Here is a 22,500-nt window from a genome sequence, read left to right as displayed (position 1 = left end):
TTTATTTCATTTCAACATATTTGCGAAAGGTCATTGCGATTACAAGGAAAAAAAAAAACATTACCAACTATAAACGTAAATTACATAGTTTACACGTGTTTATGTATTTACATATTCACATATGCTGATATGAATATGAATTAGCTTGTTATTAGACGGAATCAAACCCGTTGGCCTTTCAAAGCGATGCAGCTGATTTTGACAAGGCTTTCCATTATTGGTATCCTGTTCAATTGACTTCGAGAAGAAATAAATGCGTTTCATACTATGTCAGTAAACAATGCAACAATTCTGTTTCCTTTCAACATATCGCATATTGAATAAGGGAATCACAAAGGGAATGAATATTCACAGTTTATTACAATATGGGTTCACATGTCATCAATGGCAGGTTAAATCTCTCTCTCTCTCTCTCTCTCTCTCTCTCTCACACACACACACACACACACACACACACACACAATGAAGTTAGAGAATCGTATGATCGAAAGCTGTGCATATGTTCAAGGCTCCTCTATTGAGTTTATAAATGTTAATAAGTTAGGGACTACAAAACAGGCAATTTACTAGTAGTTTGCGTAACGGTCTGGTTAAAGCTTGTTTATTGCCTCTCAGTGTATTATTCTTTAGGAAAAAAATAATTAGAGCCTTGAAGGTTATATATATATATATATATGTGTGTGTGTGTGTGTGTGTATATATATATATATATATATCCAAGAGAGAGAGAGAGAGAGAGAGAGAGAGAGAGAGAGAGATACATACATACATACATACATACATACATACATACATACATACATACAAATAAATTGGTGCACTTCAACTCGTTCTTATTAGTTAGTGTCCCGGGGGAGACATTTTCTCGCTAATCCCACCTTTTGTGTTATGGCTTGGGAGATTGAAACGAAGAATATATATATATATATATATATATATACACCAAACTTTTAACTGGGCTCCACAAGTCACTAGAGTTGAAAGACCCAGGCCTACATGGCTGCTGAGCACTATGTAGCGTGAAGTAGATGATGGATTGAGAAGTATTGATTTAATAGATCAAGTTAAAAGATGACTGGCGAGATATAATCGAGGCCCTTTTCGCAATAGGCGTAGGAGGAGATGATGATTTTATATATGCACTTACATACTATATATATATATATATATATATATAAATGTATATATATATATATATATATATACATTTATATATATATATATACATTTATATATATATATATATATATATATACATTTATATATATATATATATATATATATATATGAATTTAGCTAACGACTATGCTGATGATGCTCTATTTATTAGCAGAACACCACAGGTCTTGCAAAGCTTACTCACCAGAGTGCATGAAATATCACATGATGTTGGGGTCAAGATAAATAGAAGAAAGGCTGAGATGATGAGAACAGAATATGCAATGGAAGATGAAATATCATTGGAAGGAGAAAGGATTAACGAGGTAGTCATTTAAGTATTTAAGAAATATGATCTCCAATACAGTGTCATTAGATTAAAGAAAAAAAAAAGTCAGACAATGGCTAGGTTAAGTAAAATTTGGAAATCAAATCGCCTGAAATTACATATAAAAACCAGGCTATATATCAGTTTAGTGAGATCGCTGTTACTCTATGGATACGAGTCGTGGTATGACAATGAAACAGCCTTCAACAGATTTAGTAAATTTGAGAAACAAAGCCCACAGAAGAATATTGTGAGTTAAATAGCAAGACAGGATTAGAAATGAAACTATAAGAGAGATTCGAGTGCCATATGTGGATAAGATCATGATAAGGGGTAGATGGAGATGGTTTGGACATGCTTTTCGCGCTCTCCTAGAGAAATTAGTTCACCAAACGTTTAGCTGGGCTCCACAAGGCGCTGGAAGAGTTGGAAGACCCAGGCCTACATGGCTGAGAACTATAAAGTTGGGATATGATGAGTGGAGCAGTATTGAATTAAAAGCTCAAGATAGAACCGACTGGCGAAATCTAACGGAGGCCCTTTGCGTCAATAGGCGTAGGAGTGGATGATGATGATATAGGCAGTATGTATTTACAGTATGTATATATATATATATATATATATATATATAATTATTTATTTATTCAGTGTAGATTTTCAATTTCTTCTTTATTTTTTGTCCACTAATTACAAAATTAATTATATGGTCCTCGGTTTTTAAGGTTTCGCGGTCTCGCGAGAGGTATATTGTTTTTACCAAATATTTTTTTTTTTTTTTTACTATGGAGTAATTTGAAACGAAGTGCATTTGATTGAAAAAGTCTCTCTCTCTCTCTCTCTCTCTCTCTCTCTCTCTCTCTCCATGTCTTGAAATGATATTCGTAGTAAAGAACACGAATTTGCCTTAAGCATACTGTGCATCTCTCTCTCTCTCTCTCTCTCTCTCTCTCTCTCTCTCTCTCTCTCTATGGGTATATCTATGATTAGTCTTATAAGCATTGGTATCCATTTCCGGCATGACAAAAAAGTTTAAGGTGTAACTGTTATGGCCCCTTACCCTGGAATTATAGATCAGCTGCTATTCATATTTGATTTCAAAGCTACTTTGAGTGGTAGATGAAAAAAAAAAAAAAAAAAAAAAGATTCTCTCCGCATTATTTTTCTGTTAATGCTTGGTTTAGAAATAAATAAATAAAATTAAATGTTTTAACAATTTAAAAACAATTTTATAATTTAAAGCGAAAACGGGGAGATAAACCTTTGCTAGAATAACCAAATGGGCTTGCAAGCAAAATTATTTTGTGTGGTTGAGTTTTACATGAGTTCATATAAGCTTGGTTTTCATGATGTGAGATACTTCATCTCGCGTCTTCTATCTTGACAGGTGATTCGTAGGCAGCGCGTCCACTGAATGGTGCTTCATTTACGGATTTTATTGTTATTCTCTCTTCTTCAACGAGGCTTCTCTTTGCAGATCTTATTTCGGTCAGCGTTCCACTGAACTCCCAGGGGAAATGTCTCCTCGCATCAGATGGTTTTGGTAACACCTGTCTTAACAACTATCACAATCATGATCCGCTGACTATGTCTGTCCTTATAATGACGAGCTTTGGCATCTTCTTTTGTATTTTCCGATTTGCATATCATCCTTTCAAAAACGAGAAGTTTATCCCCTTTCTAGGGATATAGCACCAATACTTTTCTTTTTTCCATGTTTGTTATTTGAATTTTCGTCCCATTAATGTGATCGTTGTATGTATGTATGTATGCATGTATGTATGTATGAATAAGTATTTAATCAAATTCATTCTCTTAAGCGTCATGAGATTTGTTATTAATAACGAGCAGAATTAATAAGGGAAAAACGGAGCCACAAACTCCTAAAATTCATTTCAATGTGACTTTGTAACTTTTGCTTGTTGGCGTTTGTCGTTGTCTTTCAAAGAAATTCCTGTAATTCAAATTTTTACTTTACCGTGACCATGTCATAGAAGATTCGAAATAGAATATATTTCAGTTTTTGTCTCGTAATGGTTTTTTTTTTCTTTTTTTCGTAGAATAATGGTTTTCGTGTTTTAATATACTTAAACCGTTTGTGAAACTGTGTTCTGAGAATTTTTATTTATTTTTCATTTATTACAACATATAATTAAGTAAATGATATATTGTCTACGGGATTCTAAATTTCCAACCAATTAAAACTTCCTTTCAAAGCCAAGCCTAAAACGAATATATATTTTTTCTTTTTTTCTTTGGCCTATGGTGGCCCAAAGCCATTTGGATATGTTCCAATCGTCATTACAATGTTACAGAAAATAAATGTTATGTATTCGCTTTAAGATATTTATATTTTTATCTACATCTGTGTTAAGGAAATCTAATTAAAGACTTAACTGCTACCATAAATTAATTAATAATGGAATGTCTTTAATGTTTACAAACCCCCCCCTACACACACACACGTTGATCCACGTTATTCTCTCTGTCCTTATTTCCTTTCTTCTTTGGGCTGTTTTTCCTCTTGGAGCCCTTGGACTTATAGCATCTTGCTTTTGCAACTAAAGTGTATATATATATATATATATATATGTGTGTGTGTGTGTGTGTGTGTGTGTGATACAAATGTTTATATGTATATTATTTCTTCTTTTTTATGATTATGTTATACTGTACGTATGTGTCAAAATCCATTACGCACAAAGTATTAATGGTGAAACTTGTAATACGAAAACCAATTCACTTATCCAATATATATATATATATATATATATGTATGTATATATATATATATATATATATATATATATATATATATATATATGTATATATCAAGAGATCCAGAATCCGGTTATCTCCCGTCTACGAACGGCGCCAGAGAAATATAGGTTTTGGAAGAGTGGCGCCACAGAGAGAGAGAGAGAGGAGAGAGAGAGAGAGAGAGAGAGAGAGAGAGATTATATAGTCATTCACATGAACATAGGGAGGTTAGAGAAGGTCAATGGGTTTGTTGAAACCTCATCCCGAAAGAACTGCTGCGAATCAGGATGTTTACAAGCAATGTATCTAGTCCTTTTTAATTCACCCCAATAGTTCACCCTAATAGACGTGGATCCAAAACTTGTGTGTGTATATATATATATATATATATATATATATATATATATATATATATATATATATATATATATATATATATATATATATATATATATATATATATATAATCATCTCCTCATAAGCCTAATGACGCAAAAGGCCTTTGGTTAGATTTTGCCAGTCGTCTCTTTCTTGAGCCTTAAATTGTATACTTCTCCATTCATCCTCTCTTACTTTGCGCTTCATAGTCCTCAGCCATGTAGGTGTGGGTCTTTCAACTCTTCTAGTTCCTTGTGGAGGCCAGCTGAACGTTTAGTGAACTAATCTCTCTTTAGGAGTGCGAAGAGCACACCCAAACCATCTCCATCTACCCCTCATCATGATATCATCCACAAATGGCACTCCAGTAATCTCTTATAATTTTATTTCTAATCCTGTCCTGCCATTTAATTCCTAATATCCTTTTGAGGGCTTTGTTCTCAAATCTACTAAATCTATTAAAGATTGTTTCATTGTCATACCATGACTCATGTCCATAGAGTAACACCAATCTCACTAAGCTGATATATAGTCGGATTTTTATATGAAATTCCAGGCGATTAGATTTCCTAATTTTACTTAACCTAGCCTTTGTCTGATTTGCTTTTTTTCAGTCTTTCACTAAACTCTAATTCTAAAGACCCAGTATTGGAGTTCCTAAATTCTTAAATGATTCTACCTCATTAATCCTTTCTTCTTCCAATGATATTTCATCCTCCATTGCATACTCCATTATCATCATCTCTGTCTTTCTTCTATTTAACTTCAGCCCAACCTTGTGTAATATTTCATGCATTCTGGTGAGCAAGCATTGCAAATTCTGTGGTGTTCTGCTAACAAGGACAGCATCAACAACATACTCTAGGTCTGCTAAATTCCTATCACCAATCCAGTCCAATGCTTCTCCACCATCTCCAAATGTTCTACGTATTACAAAATCCACGAGGAGGATAAACAACAGTGACAACGCATTCCCTTGTAGTACTTCGCAGTTCAAAGGAAATTCATTTGGTAAGACTCCATTGACATTAACTTTGGCTTGCTATGCTCATAAACAGACTTAACAGCTTTACATATTTAAGAGGAATTCCATAATAACGCAGCACTCTTCATAAAATTGGCCGGTACGCACTATCAAAGGCTTTTCCATAGTCCACAAATACCTTCATAAGGGGATTTCTATATTCTACACATTGCTGAACAACATACCTCAAAATTGAAATTTGGTCATTGCAACTTCTACTTTTTCTAAATCCTGTTTTATTCATCTCTCAGCTCTTAATCAGTCTTTCTCTCCAGTCTCTTAAGAAGAAGCATACTATATATTTTCATAACAACTAACGTAAGTGTTATGCCTCTGTAATAATTGCAATCAGTCAGGTCTCCTTTTTTTGCCATTTTTACGAACACTCATAACTCTTTCATCAAATTTTGCCTCTTCATGCCAAATTCTAAATAGATAATCTTGTAATTAGTATGGGACTCACTTCATTTTCGGCCAGTATCATCTCCGCAGTTATTCCATTGTATCCAGGGGCTTTCCATCTCTTTCGTGTTTTTAGGATAGTTTCGACTTCAAATACACTGAATGACTGAATTTGTTCATGGGCACATCAAGGTCTTCCTCAGCTTCATGTATATCAATCAAATTATTTCCTTCATATTTCCTATTCATACATACATACATACATATACCAAGGCACTTCCCCCAATTTTGGGGGGTAGTCAACATCAACAAATGAAACAAAACAAAAACAAAAAAGGGGACCTCTACTCTCTACGTTCCTCCAGTCTAACAAGGAACTCAACCGAGTTCAGCTGATACTGCTAGGGTGCCACAGCCCACCCTCTCACATTATCCACCACAGATGAAGCTTCATAATGCTGAATCCCCTACTGCTGCTACCTCCGCGGTCATCTAAGGCATCGGAGGCAGCAGCAGGGCCTACCGGAACTGCGTCACAATTGCTCGCCATTCATTCCTATTTCTAGCACGCTCTCTTGCCTCTCTCACATCTATCCTCCTATCACCCAGAGCTTTCTTCACTTCATCCATGCACCCAAACCTTGGCCTTCCTCCTGTACTTCTCCCATCAACTCTTGCATTCATCACCTTCTTTAGCAGACAGCCATTTTCCATTCTCTCAACATGGCCAAACCACCTCTACACATTCATATCCACTCTAGCTGCTAACTCATTTCTTACACCCGTTCTCACTCTCACCACTTCGTTCCTAACCCTATCTACTCGAGATACACCAGCCATACTCCTCAGACACTTCATATCAAAAACATTCAATTTCTGTCTCTCCGTCACTTTCATTCCCCCACAACTCCGATCCATACATCACAGTTGGTACAATCACTTTCTCATATAAAACTCTTTTTACATTCATGCCCAACCGTCTATTTCTTACTACTCCCTTAACTGCCCCCAATACTTTGCAACCTTCATTCACTCTCTGACGTACATCTGCTTCCACTCCACCATTTGCTGCAACAACAGACCCCAAGTACTTAAACTGATCCACTTCCTCAAGTAACTCTTCATTCAACATGACATTCAACCTTGCACCACCTTCCCTTCTCGTACATCTCATAACCTTACTCTTACCGACATTAACTCTCAACTTTCTTCTCTCACACGCTCTTCCAAATTCTGTCACTAATCGGCCAAGTTTCTCTTCTGTGTCTGCAACCAGTACAGTATCATCCACAAACAACAACTGATTTACCTCCCATTCATGGTCATTCTCGTCTACCAGTTTTAATCCTCGTCCAAGCACTCGAGCATTCACCTCTCTCACCACTCCATCAACATACAAGTTAAACAACCACGGTGACATCACACATCCCTGTCTCAGCCCCACTCTCACCGGAAACCAATCACTCACTTCATTTCCTATCCTAACATATGCTTTACTACCTTTGTAGAAACTTTTCACTGCTTGCAACAACTTTCCACCAACTCCATATAACCTCATCACATTCCACATTGCTTTCCTATCAACTCTTATCATACGCTTTCTCCAGATCCATAAACGCAACATACACCTCCTTACCTTTTGCTAAATATTTCTCGCATATCTGCCTTACTGTAAAAATCTGATTCATACAACCCCTACCTCTTCTAAAACCACCCTGTATTTCTAAGATTGCATTCTCTGTTTTATCCTTGATCCTATTAATCATTACTCTACCATACACTTTTCCAACTACGCTTAACAAACTAATACCTTTTGAATTACAACAGTCATGCACATCTCCCTTACCCTTACATAGTGGTACAATACATGTATTGGCGTGCTACTGTTATAAGCACACATTGAGTAAGTGTTGTTTCAGATGTATGAAAATGAATACATCTTAATAGTTTTTAAGTATTTATTCTATAAAAACAACAGAGTTAAACATCTCCATCACTGGAGGAAGCTGGGTTGGTCCAGATGACCAATTCTGGTGAAGTATAGATATGAACTGACTAAATTATCGATATCACAGATATCGTATGCTTAGTTTACTTTAGACACGTCACAAACTCGGAAGACACCTGCATCCGGTGACGTCACAAACTTTCACACGCTGAGACAATGTGTTGACGTTTAAGACGAATGTCAATTTACCGAGGTTTGCATAGGTTTGCATTGTATGTCCTGTTTACGATTTGAATGACTACAGCAAATCCCAGGGTTAGCTCCTCCAACCAACATGACATATTACGTCATTTGTTTTTAACATGTAATATTAACTATTCTAATCATTACATTAGCTCGGCCAGCTATCTCAATTTTTTTTTACAAAAATTTAACAACAAGCCAAAACATGGTTATTAGGTGTGACTGGACATACGTATTATTCTTTGTTTAACTTTAGCCATAATCAACCGAGGACGAATGTCCAAATAGGCACATTAAAAAATAATAACAATAATGCATACAAAAAAGATATTACCAAAGCAAAAAGAAAAATGCATGATAAAACCAAGATCATATATATGGTACATTGCTAGCAAATGATTATATGGTACCAAAAAAAAACTTCTGACTTACATATAATTCGGTAACTTGATAAAGAATAATTGTTAACTTTTTCAGAAACAAAATTCTCAATTTTTAGTGCACAAACACGAATTCCTGGTACGTACACGTACCATGGTTTCGTACATATATATATATATATATATATATATATATATATATATATATATATATATATATATATATATATATATATATATATATATATATATAGGGCTGATATATTTTATTAGATGCCCATAGATTCTGTGTTATATTTTTTTTTCTCTTCTTTTTTAACATTCCGGCTTATATATTTTTATTAGATGCCGAGAGAAAAAATGATTTATATCCTTTTTTTTTTTTTAAATGTTGTTTTAAATGGATTTTTAACAATGCAAATGTAGAAAATTTCTTTAATTACATATTACTAGCGTACTAATCAGCTTTTCATACAAACATCTTCCCGACAAATTACTCCCTTAGCGAATGAGGTGGCCACTCAAACGGATTTGAACTGAATCAGATAGGGCGTATTGTCGGGGCTAGGCAACTCATTCCTTTTTAGCTGCTTGCTGTGCCGTAACCTACGCCAAACAAGGATGTTCGCGGCGATAAATATCACCACCGTGATACACAAACCAGCCAGTAGTATGGGGTGAAGAATTTCCTTATAAGTCGGTGACAAGTGGTCCTTTTCGGTAAGTTTCATCAACCGCTTTGCCACATGTCCGTTGTACGGGAGAGGAAGTGCTGGCATTGTAGAGGTCCACGTGAAGTTCGCGAAGTAGGCTCGTTCTCTGATGATTGTCTGTAGACCAGTCACCATGGAATTCGGGGAAGTCCCGACACAACCATCTGCTGCGACGAAGATATTGGTGAAGGACGTGGATCCGTCAGGGCATGATACATTGAAGCCGTCCTTGTCGTATCGTATCCACGAGCCATTATTCAGTCTGCAATTGAACTCATTATTGTCAAAGGGATAAAGCTTATCCAGACAATTTTCACTTGTATGGGAGAGAGCACCGTCTAGCACTACACCTAACTCACATGAATCCATTAAGTTTTTATGGAATTCAAATGAGTCAGCTGTACATATTTTTCTATCCATTGCGTCTGAACAGTGAGTTAATTGATTTAAGTCTTTAATGACCGTATATGTTTCCTTGTCTGGGAAAATCAATACGTGTCCTGTCAAACTGGATATTACTGGATTTGAGTGATTCGTCATGAAAGTCGGAAATGGTGATATCCTGTAAGATTGCCAGGCATCAGAAGAATCAAAGGGAATTGTAATCCTAATCTTGTTATTATCTACGTTTACTGTAATTAGGCTGTAATAAAATTCTAACCTATGTTCGTCTAACAAAGGAACATAGCCTAGTTTATCCCTTCCGTTCTTCAGAATTAATTTTAAGTAACTTATAGGCAACAAATGGGGCGACAATACACGTTTAGTTGCTAACGTGATAGCTTCTACATAATCCTTGGATTTCTCAATGAAATGTGTAATTCTGTTATGTATGTGATCTATCTTTGAATCATAATACGTTAATGTTGCCAACAAATCCTGTACTTCCATAATTTGAACGATATTATCTGAATGTTCATTTAATAAATCCATAATTTTATTGATTGAAGCTAACTGATTCCTTAGTTCTGACATAATCAATTCATCTTTATGAGTCAAGAACTCAATTTTCTTATTTTGATTACTAATTTTAAGACGATTGGAAATGCCTAAACCTAAACTTGCAACAGACCCAAAGATGCTTAATGCAGCATAAATAAACGGATTCCGTCTTTCTTTATGTTCGTGTCCTACAGTCCACATCAAAAGGTCATAAGCCAAAGATCCTGTCTCGCCAGTCTTATTTTTCAAGTCATCAGATAGCATCTCTGCAACTTTTAATGTTGATCCAAGCAAACTCTTAGTAGTCAAATGAAAATGTCTTCTATGCAACTCATCCAATGATGCAGAAAAACTTGAAATGGCGGTTCTTAAGCTAATGACATCATTCTCTTGAAGAAAAATTGCTTGCATATTCACTTCTACAATTACGTTGGTTGATGTAATAAAAATGTCTTCTTGTCTTTCAACTATATTGCCATATTTAAAATATATATTTTTAGTCTTAGAGCTCATCCCATACGAGAAAAATGTCTGAGCGAACAATATCACTCCCAACAACAAAAAATTCATCTTGGAAACCTGTAACGAGAAAAAATATATGTAATTACTTCTGTATTAAAAAGAAAACTTTTAATCACATAAAACAGAATAAAATTTTCCCTCACTTCTTTTCCTCTTTTCTTTTTAATTTCTTATGTGAGCCAATGGTACTATTCTCTCATCCGTGGGTTGGGCTACGTTTTGAATTCTAAACCTATTGGCCATTAATGTTTCCAAAATGTTAAATGGGCCTTCAAACTTAGGTGTTAGTTTATAGTTGAGCCCTTTTCTGACATTAATTTGAATATAGATGTTATCACCCACGGTATATGTTTTAGTTGGTTTCGCTATTTTATCATGATTCCTTTTCATTATGATTTGTGATTCTTCTAAATTCTTTCGAAGGATATCATATCGACTTATACTTGCATTTATACATTCTTTTAAAGGATTTGATAGATTAGTTGTAGGCGTTAATACATGGAAAGGTGTTCTAACTGGGGTATCATACAATGCTTCATGCGGTGACATTTTAATTGATATATGATATGAATGATTCAGAGTACTCAGTGCCGCCGGTATTGCAATATCCCAGTTGGGGTCTGATCCCCCTAGTGTTACCCTCAATATATTTAATATCTTCCTATTTGCTCTTTCCACTAGCCCATTCGACTCTGGGTGATATATCATGGTATTTATCTTCTTTATGTTGAGGAATTCACACAATGAGGTAAGAAAGGGATTATCAAATTCACCACCCGAGTCTGAGATTATCATGTGTGGAATTCCATGTTTACAAATGTAACACTCGTAAAACTTCCTAGCGCATTCAATTGCAGTTTTAGTTTTAAGCGCTATTAGTTCTGTATATCGAGTTAAAGCATCTATAATTACTAAGAGGTGCTTATTTCCTCTGTCTGACTCGTAAAATCCTGTTAACAAATCTAAATGTATTCTTTCAAAGGGTTGATTGGGCACAGGATAAGCTCCTAGGCTGACAGGTGTTTTCGTATGCCCTTTGTTTTCCTGACATGTGCGACAATTAGCTATGTGTATTTTTATATCTGTAAGCATTGTATGCCAATAAAACAATGATTTGGCTTTCTGTGACATTAATGAGAACCCAGGGTGTCCATGTAATGGATTTGAATGCAACCAATTCAGGACAGTGGAAATAAGTGAGATTGGTACTACTACCTGGTCGTTAGTTACATGTGGTGTATTGCGGGTTTTCCTTGTCACAGTCCTACACAGAATATTATCTTTGATTATATAATTCTGCTGCTTATACTTTATATATTCCTTTTCTTTATGATTGCCTTTCAAAGCATTTATAATTGTTTCTATTTTCTGATCTTTTCTTTGCTCAGTCTGTAACAATTCAGCGCTCCAGCCTAAATCTTCTTGTTCAGATATTGTTTTTACAATAGGCATGGATGTTGATATATCTATTAATTCAGCTAAAGGCTCCGTACAAGATGACACGGGGTTGCGTGATAATGCATCCGCAATGATATTTGCTTTCCCAGGTAAATACCCGATTCTTGCGCCAAAATCTTGAATGATCAAATGCCACCGAGTTCGTTTAGGGCTGTGATTGAAGCCTTTAAAGAACTCTGTTAGTGGTTTATGGTCAGTAAGAACCTTAACGGGATAACCGTAAATTATGAACTTAAAATGCACTAGTGAATTAACAATAGCTAGTCCTTCCTTGTCTATTACTGCATACTTACTTTCGGAAGTTCTCAATTTTCGAGAATAGAAAGCTATCGGGAAAAACTGTTTATCATATTGCTGAAGCAATACCCCTCCTACTCCTAAGTCTGATGCGTCTGTTGCAATGAAGAATTCCTTACCGAAGTCAGGAAATTTTAAGTTAGGAGAACTACACAGTTCATCTTTCAAAGTATTAAACGCCTGTTGATGTTGCTCAGACCATATGAAATCTACGCCCTTCTTCGTAAGATCAGTTAAAGGAGCGGCTATTATTGAATAGTTGCGTATAAAACGCCTGTAATATCCACTACAACCCAGAAATTGCTGTATTCCCTTGACATTAGTAGGTATGGGAAAATTACGTATAGCCGACACCTTATCATGGACTACTTTAAGACCTTGGCTTGACACCATGAAACCCAAATATATCAATACTGTTTTGAAAAATTCACATTTACTAATCTTTACCCTTAAGTTATGTTGTCTTAATCTCTGTAGTACTAGTTCTAACTTACGTAGATGTTCTTCTAAGGTGTTGGAAAAGATTACAAGATCATCCATATAGGCATGCAATATATCCCCTAACAAGTCTCCAAACACTATGTTAATCATTCTTGTAAATGTTATAGGAGCACAACTTACACCAAAAGGCATCCGTAAAAATTCATAATGTCCCCTGGCTGTGCTGAAGGCTGTGTATGGGATACTATCTTCTTCTAATGATATCTGGTGAAAGCCTTTAAGTAAGTCCAAACTGGTAAAATATTTATTCTGACCTAACAAAGACAAAATATCGTCAGTACATGGCACTGGGAATCGATCTGGGATCGTTTCCTCGTTTAGACGACGAAAGTCGACGCAGATACGCCATGTTTGATCTTTTTTCGGTACAACTATTAAAGGAAAATTATAAGGGCTGTTTGATTTTATAATGACTCCTTCCTCTAACATTTTACCTACTTCATCATTTATTTCATTCTGGAATTTCATAGGGAGTCTGTATGAGGGTACATATATAATTTTCTGCTTGTCCTTTAACCTTATTTGATGCTCGATCACATCTGTTTTTCCTAAGGATCCATCCGTAGTGGAAAAGACATCTTGATATTTAGTTAAAAGTTCAAAAATTTTCTGCTTAATTTCTTCGTCTTGAATGTCCATACTGATTTTATTTTTAATAGATCGCAAAAGGGATTCATCCGCAACTGATTGAGAGTGATTGATTTCAGCAATGGTAAGAATACAATGTTTATAAACTTCTACATCCAAGATATGTTGATTTTTGTGAATTACTAAAGTGTTATTTAAATGATTACAGACTTCGATATTACATTGCTGATGTGAGCCTACTGTATAAATAGCTTGTGTGACAGACAATCCGTTAGTTTTCAAAGTATCGGAAAGGATTAATATTTCAGATCCCGGTAGCGTTTTCTTTATTTGCACTATTAAATTTTAAGGTATGTTTGGTTCGATAGATTGCGTGCAAGATGATATTACGGGTGAACGAGAATTCTGCTGGGTCGCGTATATTATTTCTTTATTAGTGAGACAAGTTATTGGTTCTTCAACGTACGTTACGGTTATATTTGTCGTCTCCTTTTTATCCAAAACTGACTTTAAGGTATTAGAAGACTTATAGAATTTCCCTTTGATATACACGCCGTGCTTGGCAGGAGCTAAGACAATGTTCTGATTTCCCATAGATGGGTATCCTATAATTACAGCTGGATACATGTTAATGTTTTTTACAACAACAAATGTATCGGCAAACGTGAGATTACCGACTCTGAACTGAATATGAGTTATGGCTATGACGTTTAATTCATTATTTCCTATACCTGAAAGTCTAATTCCTGATTTTTCAATCGGAAAGTTCGAAAACAACAAATGATGCGTCTTCAAATCCATAATATTACGTGGACTACCAGAGTCAAAAAATAACGTAAAGGATTTGTGTTCTAAATTTACAGCATATAAGGTTGGCCGTAACTCATTTTGGCTTATTATTGTATGAATTCGTTGCAAATCTATTGGAGCATGCACTGTTTTACTTAATTCGGCCGTGTGTTTCATAGGAAAATCTATTGTCTCACAATTATCTGATAAAACATTAAATTGATTATTCAATACTATTGATGTTGACATGAATGACCTTGACCCAACATCACTCTCTTCCCCTCTAGAGTTAACTATGTGGTATTTGCTTTGCTCTGCACATTCTGAAAATTAGTCTGACCTTGCGAGGTCTGGTTTGACGGCCCAGGCTCAGCGATATTTGAAGAAGTGTTTGTTTGTTTCGGACTCTGAACCGCATTGACGTTTGGTTGTTTCTTCTTATTGTTAAAATGAGGATTTTTCTTTTTATTTCCATATGGAACTGACTGTGGAATTGACTGTGTATTTCTGGGATATTGTTGTGTCTTACGCGAGTAACATTGACTATAAGAATGTGTTGCTGTGTTGTGAATTGAGCAAAATTTCGTTCTACAGTCTGCGCTTATGTGACCTTGACGTTTGCAGTTGTAACACGTCACTCCCGCTACTGGACTGTTAACTACGTTCACTGTTTGTGATTTTGTTTCATTCTTTGCAAAAACTTGAGTTAACACGGGATCGAGGTCTGGACACTTGGACATGTGTTTCTTTATCTGTTTATAGACATCCAATTCCGTACTTGCAGGCGTTAACTTCTTATCAAAACACCACACTAAAGCTTCAGGCAACATAAGTGTCATGCAAGTCAAATACATTAATCGTAAAAAATCTTTCACGGAGATGTTATCGTTAGTAACCCAAGTGGAATTACCTAAAATGTCCTGATATTCGTTAAGCCTATCAGCTATGAGAGCTGCTCTCTCAATAACATTAAGCCGATTCATAGTGGCTTGATTAAGTGTATTTCGTAACGTTAACACTACATCCAAGGCTTCCTCACCCCCATAGATCGTGCGTAACCTAACTTTGAAATCATCCCAAGTAACTGCTTCTTGAAATGAAACACCTCTTAAATATGCACTCGCATCCCCCTTAGAAAAATCTATAAAACTTTTAGCTTCTTGTAATTGTACAAAAGGATCTACGATTTGTTTGGCATTTAAATGGGCATCAACGGATGAAATCCATGACTCCACATTTTGTGGCAAGAACCCGTTGACTCGACCTTGAAAAGGAAGGATTGCTGACCTGGCATTTACAAGCGTCACAATTGGAGGAGGATTAGCCTGGCCTACACCACTAGGTCCAGGGGTAGGGCTGACAGGAGGAGCCATGACTGCTGTATTTTTTTTTCTATCTCTTTGACCCCTTGCAATTCTATCAAAATATCTATATGAGTACAGACGCCCACTGCGTAAACGCATATGTATAATAAAATTCCCCCAACAATGTTACTAATCCCAAAACATTTCCCCGAGAATTTCTGAAAGAAAAAGGAATTAACACAAAGAAAGAAAAATTCTAAATGAGAATTCGGAATTTCCTGTAACAAAGTTTAGCAATTCACTCACCCCAGCAATAATCGACTAACGACTTGTGATAACTACACTTCACTGCCCAAACTGGAATGAATTCAAAATATCTGTACTTAGCTTATATATGAAGTCGACACGTCTTCTCTCTCTCTCTCTCTCTCTCTTGATGTTTTGTTAGCGATGTCTCGTTCTAGTTTCTTGTTGAATGTAGTTCTTCCTGGATATGTCTTGCAATTGTTGAACGCCAGTCCTTGGGTTTCCTAGGATGTTGATTGAAGATTCAGGTTGTATTCTAACATATGTTGATGTTAGCTGTTTCGTTGGATTTAGTCAAAATTGTAGATTCTTGTAGATAATGTTGAGTTCTTGAAGATCTTTCTCAGGTTTTACAGCTTTTATTTTGAAGTCTTGAAGATCTTTCTCTGGTTTTACAGCTTTTATGTTGAAGTCTTGAAGATATTTCTCTGGTTTTACAGCTATTATTTTGAAGTCTTGAAGATTTTTCTCTAATTCTTAGAGTTTAACCGCTGTCTTAGAGTTTAATCGCTGCCACCATTTATTGGCGTGCTACTGTTATAAGCACACATTGAGTAAGTGTTGTTTCAGATGTATGAAAATGAATACATCTTAATAGTTTTTAAGTATTTATTCTATAAAAACAACAGAGTTAAACATCTCCATCACTGGAGGAAGCTGGGTTGGTCCAGATGACCAATTCTGGTGAAGTATAGATATGAACTGACTAAATTATCGATATCACAGATATCGTATGCTTAGTTTACTTTAGACACGTCACAAACTCGGAAGACACCTGCATCCGGTGACGTCACAAACTTTCACACGCTGAGACAATGTGTTGACGTTTAAGAAGAATGTCAATTTACCGAGGTTTGCATAGGTTTGCATTGTATGTCCTGTTTACGATTTGAATGACTACAGCAAATCCCAGGGTTAGCTCCTCCAACCAACATGACATATTACGTCATTTGTTTTAAACATGTAATATTAAGTATTCTAATCATTACACATGCACAAACCCAATCTACTGGTACCATTGACATCCTCACTAAAGTGTTCCATCTAACGTTGTCTTTCTTCATCTTCTGTTGTTATAACATATTCATCTCTCTTTTTGATGGGTATATGCTTCTTCTTCTTTGCCCCATAGAGATGTCATTAATAATTCTATGAGCAATTCTTACACCATAGTCACTTCCCGAATTCTTAACTTTATCAGCCTCATTTGCTTTACTGTCTGAATATTGTCTCCAGTCATTCCTAGCTTTTCTTTTGACCTCACAATGAATACTGGAATACTTAACATGCTCTACCTTGTAATTTTCATTACTTCCTCGAAAACTTTCAACAATCAATTTTTATTTTTGTCTCCTTTTTATAATATTCCAAGTGTCATTTGGTATCCTTAGCTTTCTCCTTGTAACTGCGTATCCCAAGACTTCACTACCAACTGACTGATATATGTACTTGAAATCACACAATTTTTCATTAATTTCAGTATGGCAATGAGGAACTAGTGATGACTACCAATATCCACACCTCTATAGCTTCTTACATTTCTCAGAGTCCTCCTTCTCTCTTTATTGATGACAATGTGATCTAATGTTTTTGTAATTCCCGCTTGGTGAAGTCCACGTATACATGTGGATGTTCTTGTGCTGGAAAAAAGTACCTTCAATGACAAGATTGTTTGCTGAACAGAAACTTATGAAATATGCTCCATTTTCATTTGCAACCTCGCCAAGACCCTCGACACCCAACAAATTATCTATCGCTTTATTATTCCTTCCATCTTTAGCATTGAATTCGCCAATCACAATTTTCATATCTCTCTCTGGGATCCCATCTATTACACTTTGCAGTTCTTCATAGTATGTATCTTCCTTTCTTCAGGGGAATTATTTATTGGGGCATAGCAAACTATAATACTCATGTTTACTGCTTTGATTTGAACTTTGCTAGTAACAATCTTCTATTTACATCTCTCCACTCGGTTAATTCCTTTTCTGCTCTTGGTGTCATCATCATTCCTACTCATTCTCTTCCAACTCCACCTGATCTTCCTAAATATATATATATATATATATATATATATATATATATATATATATATATATATATATATATATATTTCCGCGGTCTAAGGTTTCCTTACCAATCCTCTTACAACGTGTTTCACTTAGGGCCAAGATATCCAAACTAATTTTCATAAATTCAGTCTCCATTTGCTGTAACTTCCCAATCTGATTCATAGTTCTAAGATTCCAATTACACATTTTCAATTTTTTTTAGTATCTATAAACCGAGAGATTTTTAGCACCCCGCTACGCCTGGGACTCTTTCCATGACTGACTAAATCCATAGAGGATTCATTGGCTATATGCATCAAAGGATAGCCAGTTCCTTGGGATGCACAGTGCCTATCTACCTAAGGCAAGTGACCCCTACCGGTCCACCCGGCATCGGGAGTAGAAGCCGAAGAGACTATTTGTCCATCACTTTAAAAACCCATCCTTCCCCCTGCTGCCAGTGACTTCATCGAGATTTAGTGGGTCATTTCCTCCACGCCCATAGCTCTCATTACTCCACCAAATTGCCTATCCGCTTATACAAGTATAACCGTTGGCAAACATGGATTGCTAAGATATAGTAAGGTAAAAAAATAATATATATATATATATATATATATATATATATATATATATATATATGTTTATTTCAATATATATATATATATATATATATATATATATATATATATATATATATATGTTTATTTCAATATATATATATATATATATATATATATATATATATATATATATATATATGTTTATTTCATATATATATATATATATATATATATATATATATATATATATATATATATATATATATATATATATATATATATATATATATATGTATATTCACGTTTGTATGTGTGTATACGTAAATGCATATACACATGCCCATTTTTCCTCTAAGAAATAAATCTCCATTACACAGTGCCAGGGTCATAATCCCACATAACGTATCCGCCGAATTGTTCCCTTGTAGAGACAGAGAGGAGTACAAGGCATCCCGGGGTAAGGTAATGAAGACAAATGACTTAATAAAGATGGCGTGCGCGCCTTCTCTCCCCCGCGATACCAATACCTCTACGGCAAATCAAGTTAATTTGCCCTTGCCGCGGCTTCTGTCTCTGTTCTTGCTGCTGCTATTAACTCTCCTGCTTTTACAGCTGCTGCTTTTTGAGGTTGTGGAAAGGGTGTGGCATTGAGGGAGGAAGAGGTCTAATTGAAATTGAAGGGACACTTTTATGGCTTCGGTCTTTTGAGAAGTGAAAGAGGTTTTCGAGGTCTTGAGTTTTGCGAGTTCGTTGTTTTCAAACAATTGAAGTTATTGATTCCGGAATCTTCCAACAATCGATGTCATTGATCCTGGAATTTTCCAACAAATAATGTCATTGTTACCAGAATCTTCTAACAATTGATGTCATTGATCCCGGAATTTCCTAATAATTGATGTCATTGATCCCAGAATTTTCCAACATATGATGTCATTGATCCCAGAATTTTCCAACATATGCTGTCACTGATCCCGGGATTTTCCGGTCAGCTTCCATCATTAAGGGAAAGTAAAGTTTAATCATATAACTTTCCCAAAAATTTCAGCCGCATAGGTAATGTGTAAAAGGAATTTGTTACATTATACATAAAAATGAAAAGATGAAAACAGTCTCTTCAAGAGATTTATAGAGCAAGAACTCTCAAATATCTATAAACGTTTTTTTTATATATACATATATATTATTGGTAATATACTTTAAAAATGTGATAAAACAATCTATTGAAAGTTGATGACCCAAAGATTAAGTATAAAATCGTATTATTGAACTCCACAGTGTACAGGCTATTAGAATATTACCATAAGTGTTCAGTTGTCTAAACATTAGTGGGGATCTGTGTGCAATTGTTTTGTTGTCTAGTGTTTAGTTATTGCTTGTCTAATTGTCTAGGTCTTTGTGCCATTTATAAAAAGAGAGCGGTAAACAATTAAATAAGCTCAAGTCTTCTATGAAAGAAAGATATTGATTAATTAATAACTTGTATACGTCAAAGTAAATTAACAGAAGCAATGAAATATATATATATATATATATATATATATATATATATATATATATATATATATATATATATATATATATATATATATATATATATATATATATATATATATTTATATATATATATATGTGTGTGTGTGTGTGTGTGTGTGTGTGTCGGTGTTCGGGGGGGGGTAGTAATTTTTACATTTTATTAATTTTGATGTATGAAAACTATTAATTTTTATATTATTCCTTCATAAAGGATTTTATTCATTCAGTTTAACCTACCACAATTCATTGCTGAGCACTGCTAGTATTTTGTCAAAATACCCTTTAACTTCAACCTGGTCCACTCTTATTAAAATGCACCATGACGAACTACTTCAATTTTTATTTGTGTAAGTTTTACTATGGTTAAAATTGCAAATATGTACTAACAATATCTGCTTCATTAATTCATACACTGTTTCAAAAATTGTAGGGAAATGGTATATAATTCTTGAGCAAAACCTGTCATGCAAAGTTTAAAACATCGTAAGGAAATGGTATATAATTCTTGAGAAAAACCTTTCATGCAAAGTTTAAAACATCGTAAGGAAATGGTATATAATTCTTGAGAAAAACCTTTCATGCAAAGTTTAAAAATCGTAAGGAAATGGTATATAATTTTTGAGCAAAACCTTTCATACAATATTTCAAAACTCTTAAGGAAATGGTATATATTTCTTAAACAAAACCTTTCATGCAATGTTTCAAAAATCGTAAGGAAATGGTATGTAATTCTTGTGAAAGACCTTTCATATAATGTTTCAAAAATCGTAAGGAAGTGGTATATAATTCTTGACAAAACCTTTCATACAATATTTAAAAAACTCGTAAGGAAATGGTATATAATTCTTGTGAAAAACCTTTCATACAATATTTAAAAAACTCTTAAGGAAATGGTATATAATTATTGTGAAAAAACCTTTCATGCAATGTTTCAAAAATCGTAAGGAAATGGTAAATAATTCTTGAGCAAGACTTTTCAAACAATGTTTCAAAAATGATGTCAATTAATTTGCATACCCTCTTTCATATTTCTTCTGTTTTATTTTCATAATGGAGTTTAAATGCAGAACGCCACCCATTTTAATTGTTACTTTATGTTTTATTTTTTTTTTTAGGAGAAAGATGAGTCTTGTGCGAATATACACCCAGCAGACGACCTACAGCTACCGAGTAAGTACCAGGTACAATTGATTGTTTATTGCCTTTTGTAACTGTAAGTTTCACCTTGTGGGACATTTCCGTTGAAAAGTATGTCCGTTGCTGTCGTAAAAGTTGTTATTAAAAAGCAAAGACATAACCTTCTCAATCTTTGCTGTTACTATTATACTTATTCCAGTTCAGGATGTAAATTGTTTCAGATTCAATAAAAAAGTTAGGTTTTTCTTCGAGTTGGGCCAGTACCAAATAAATAATCGATTTACTAATTATTCTCACTGTTGTTCAGTCAAGTGACATATATATTCGTTGTGTTTATAATGCACCAGCCACCCGTTGAGATACTACCGCTAGAGAGTTAGGGGGTCCTTTGACTGGCCAGACAGTACCATATTGGATCCTTCTCTCTGGTTACGGTTCTTTCCCTTTGCCTACACAGACACCGAATAGTCTGGCCTATTCTTTACAGATTCTCCTCTGTCCTCATACACCTGACAACACTGAGATTACTAAACAATTCTTCTTCACCCAAGGGGTTAACTACGGCAATGTAATTGTTCAGTGGCTACTTTCCTCTTGGTAAGGGTAGAAGAGACTCTCTAGCTATGGTAAGCAGCTCTTCTAGGAGAAGGACACTCCAAAATCAAACCATTGTTCTCTAGTCTTGGGTAGTGCTATAGCCTCTGTACCATGGCCTTCCACTGTCTTGGGTTAGAGTTCTCTTGCTTGAGGGTACACTCAGGCACACTGTTGTATCTAGTTTCTCTTTCTCTTGTTTTGTTGAAGTTTTTATTGTTTATATAGGAAATATTTAAATGTTGTTACTATTCTTAAAATATTTTATTTTTCCTTGTTTCCTTTCCTCACTGAGTATTTTCCCTGTTGGGGCCCCTGGGCTTATAGCATCCTGCTTTTCCAACTAGGGTTGTAGCTTAGCATTTAATAATAATAATAATAATAATAATTAGGTTGAAGCGTATAGGTAAAACTCATAATGGCAGTCTGTTATAATGTCAGCTAGAGGGGTTTGTTATGCTTTGTTGATTATATATATACTGTATATATTATATTATATTATATATATAGTATATATATATATATATATATATATATATATATATATATATATATATATATATATATATATATATATATATATA

The sequence above is a fragment of the Palaemon carinicauda genome, chromosome 28 (genome assembly GCF_036898095.1).
Source record: "Palaemon carinicauda isolate YSFRI2023 chromosome 28, ASM3689809v2, whole genome shotgun sequence".
In the NCBI taxonomy this organism is placed as follows: domain Eukaryota; kingdom Metazoa; phylum Arthropoda; class Malacostraca; order Decapoda; family Palaemonidae; genus Palaemon; species Palaemon carinicauda.
Note: the sequence above shows the minus strand (reverse complement) of the source record.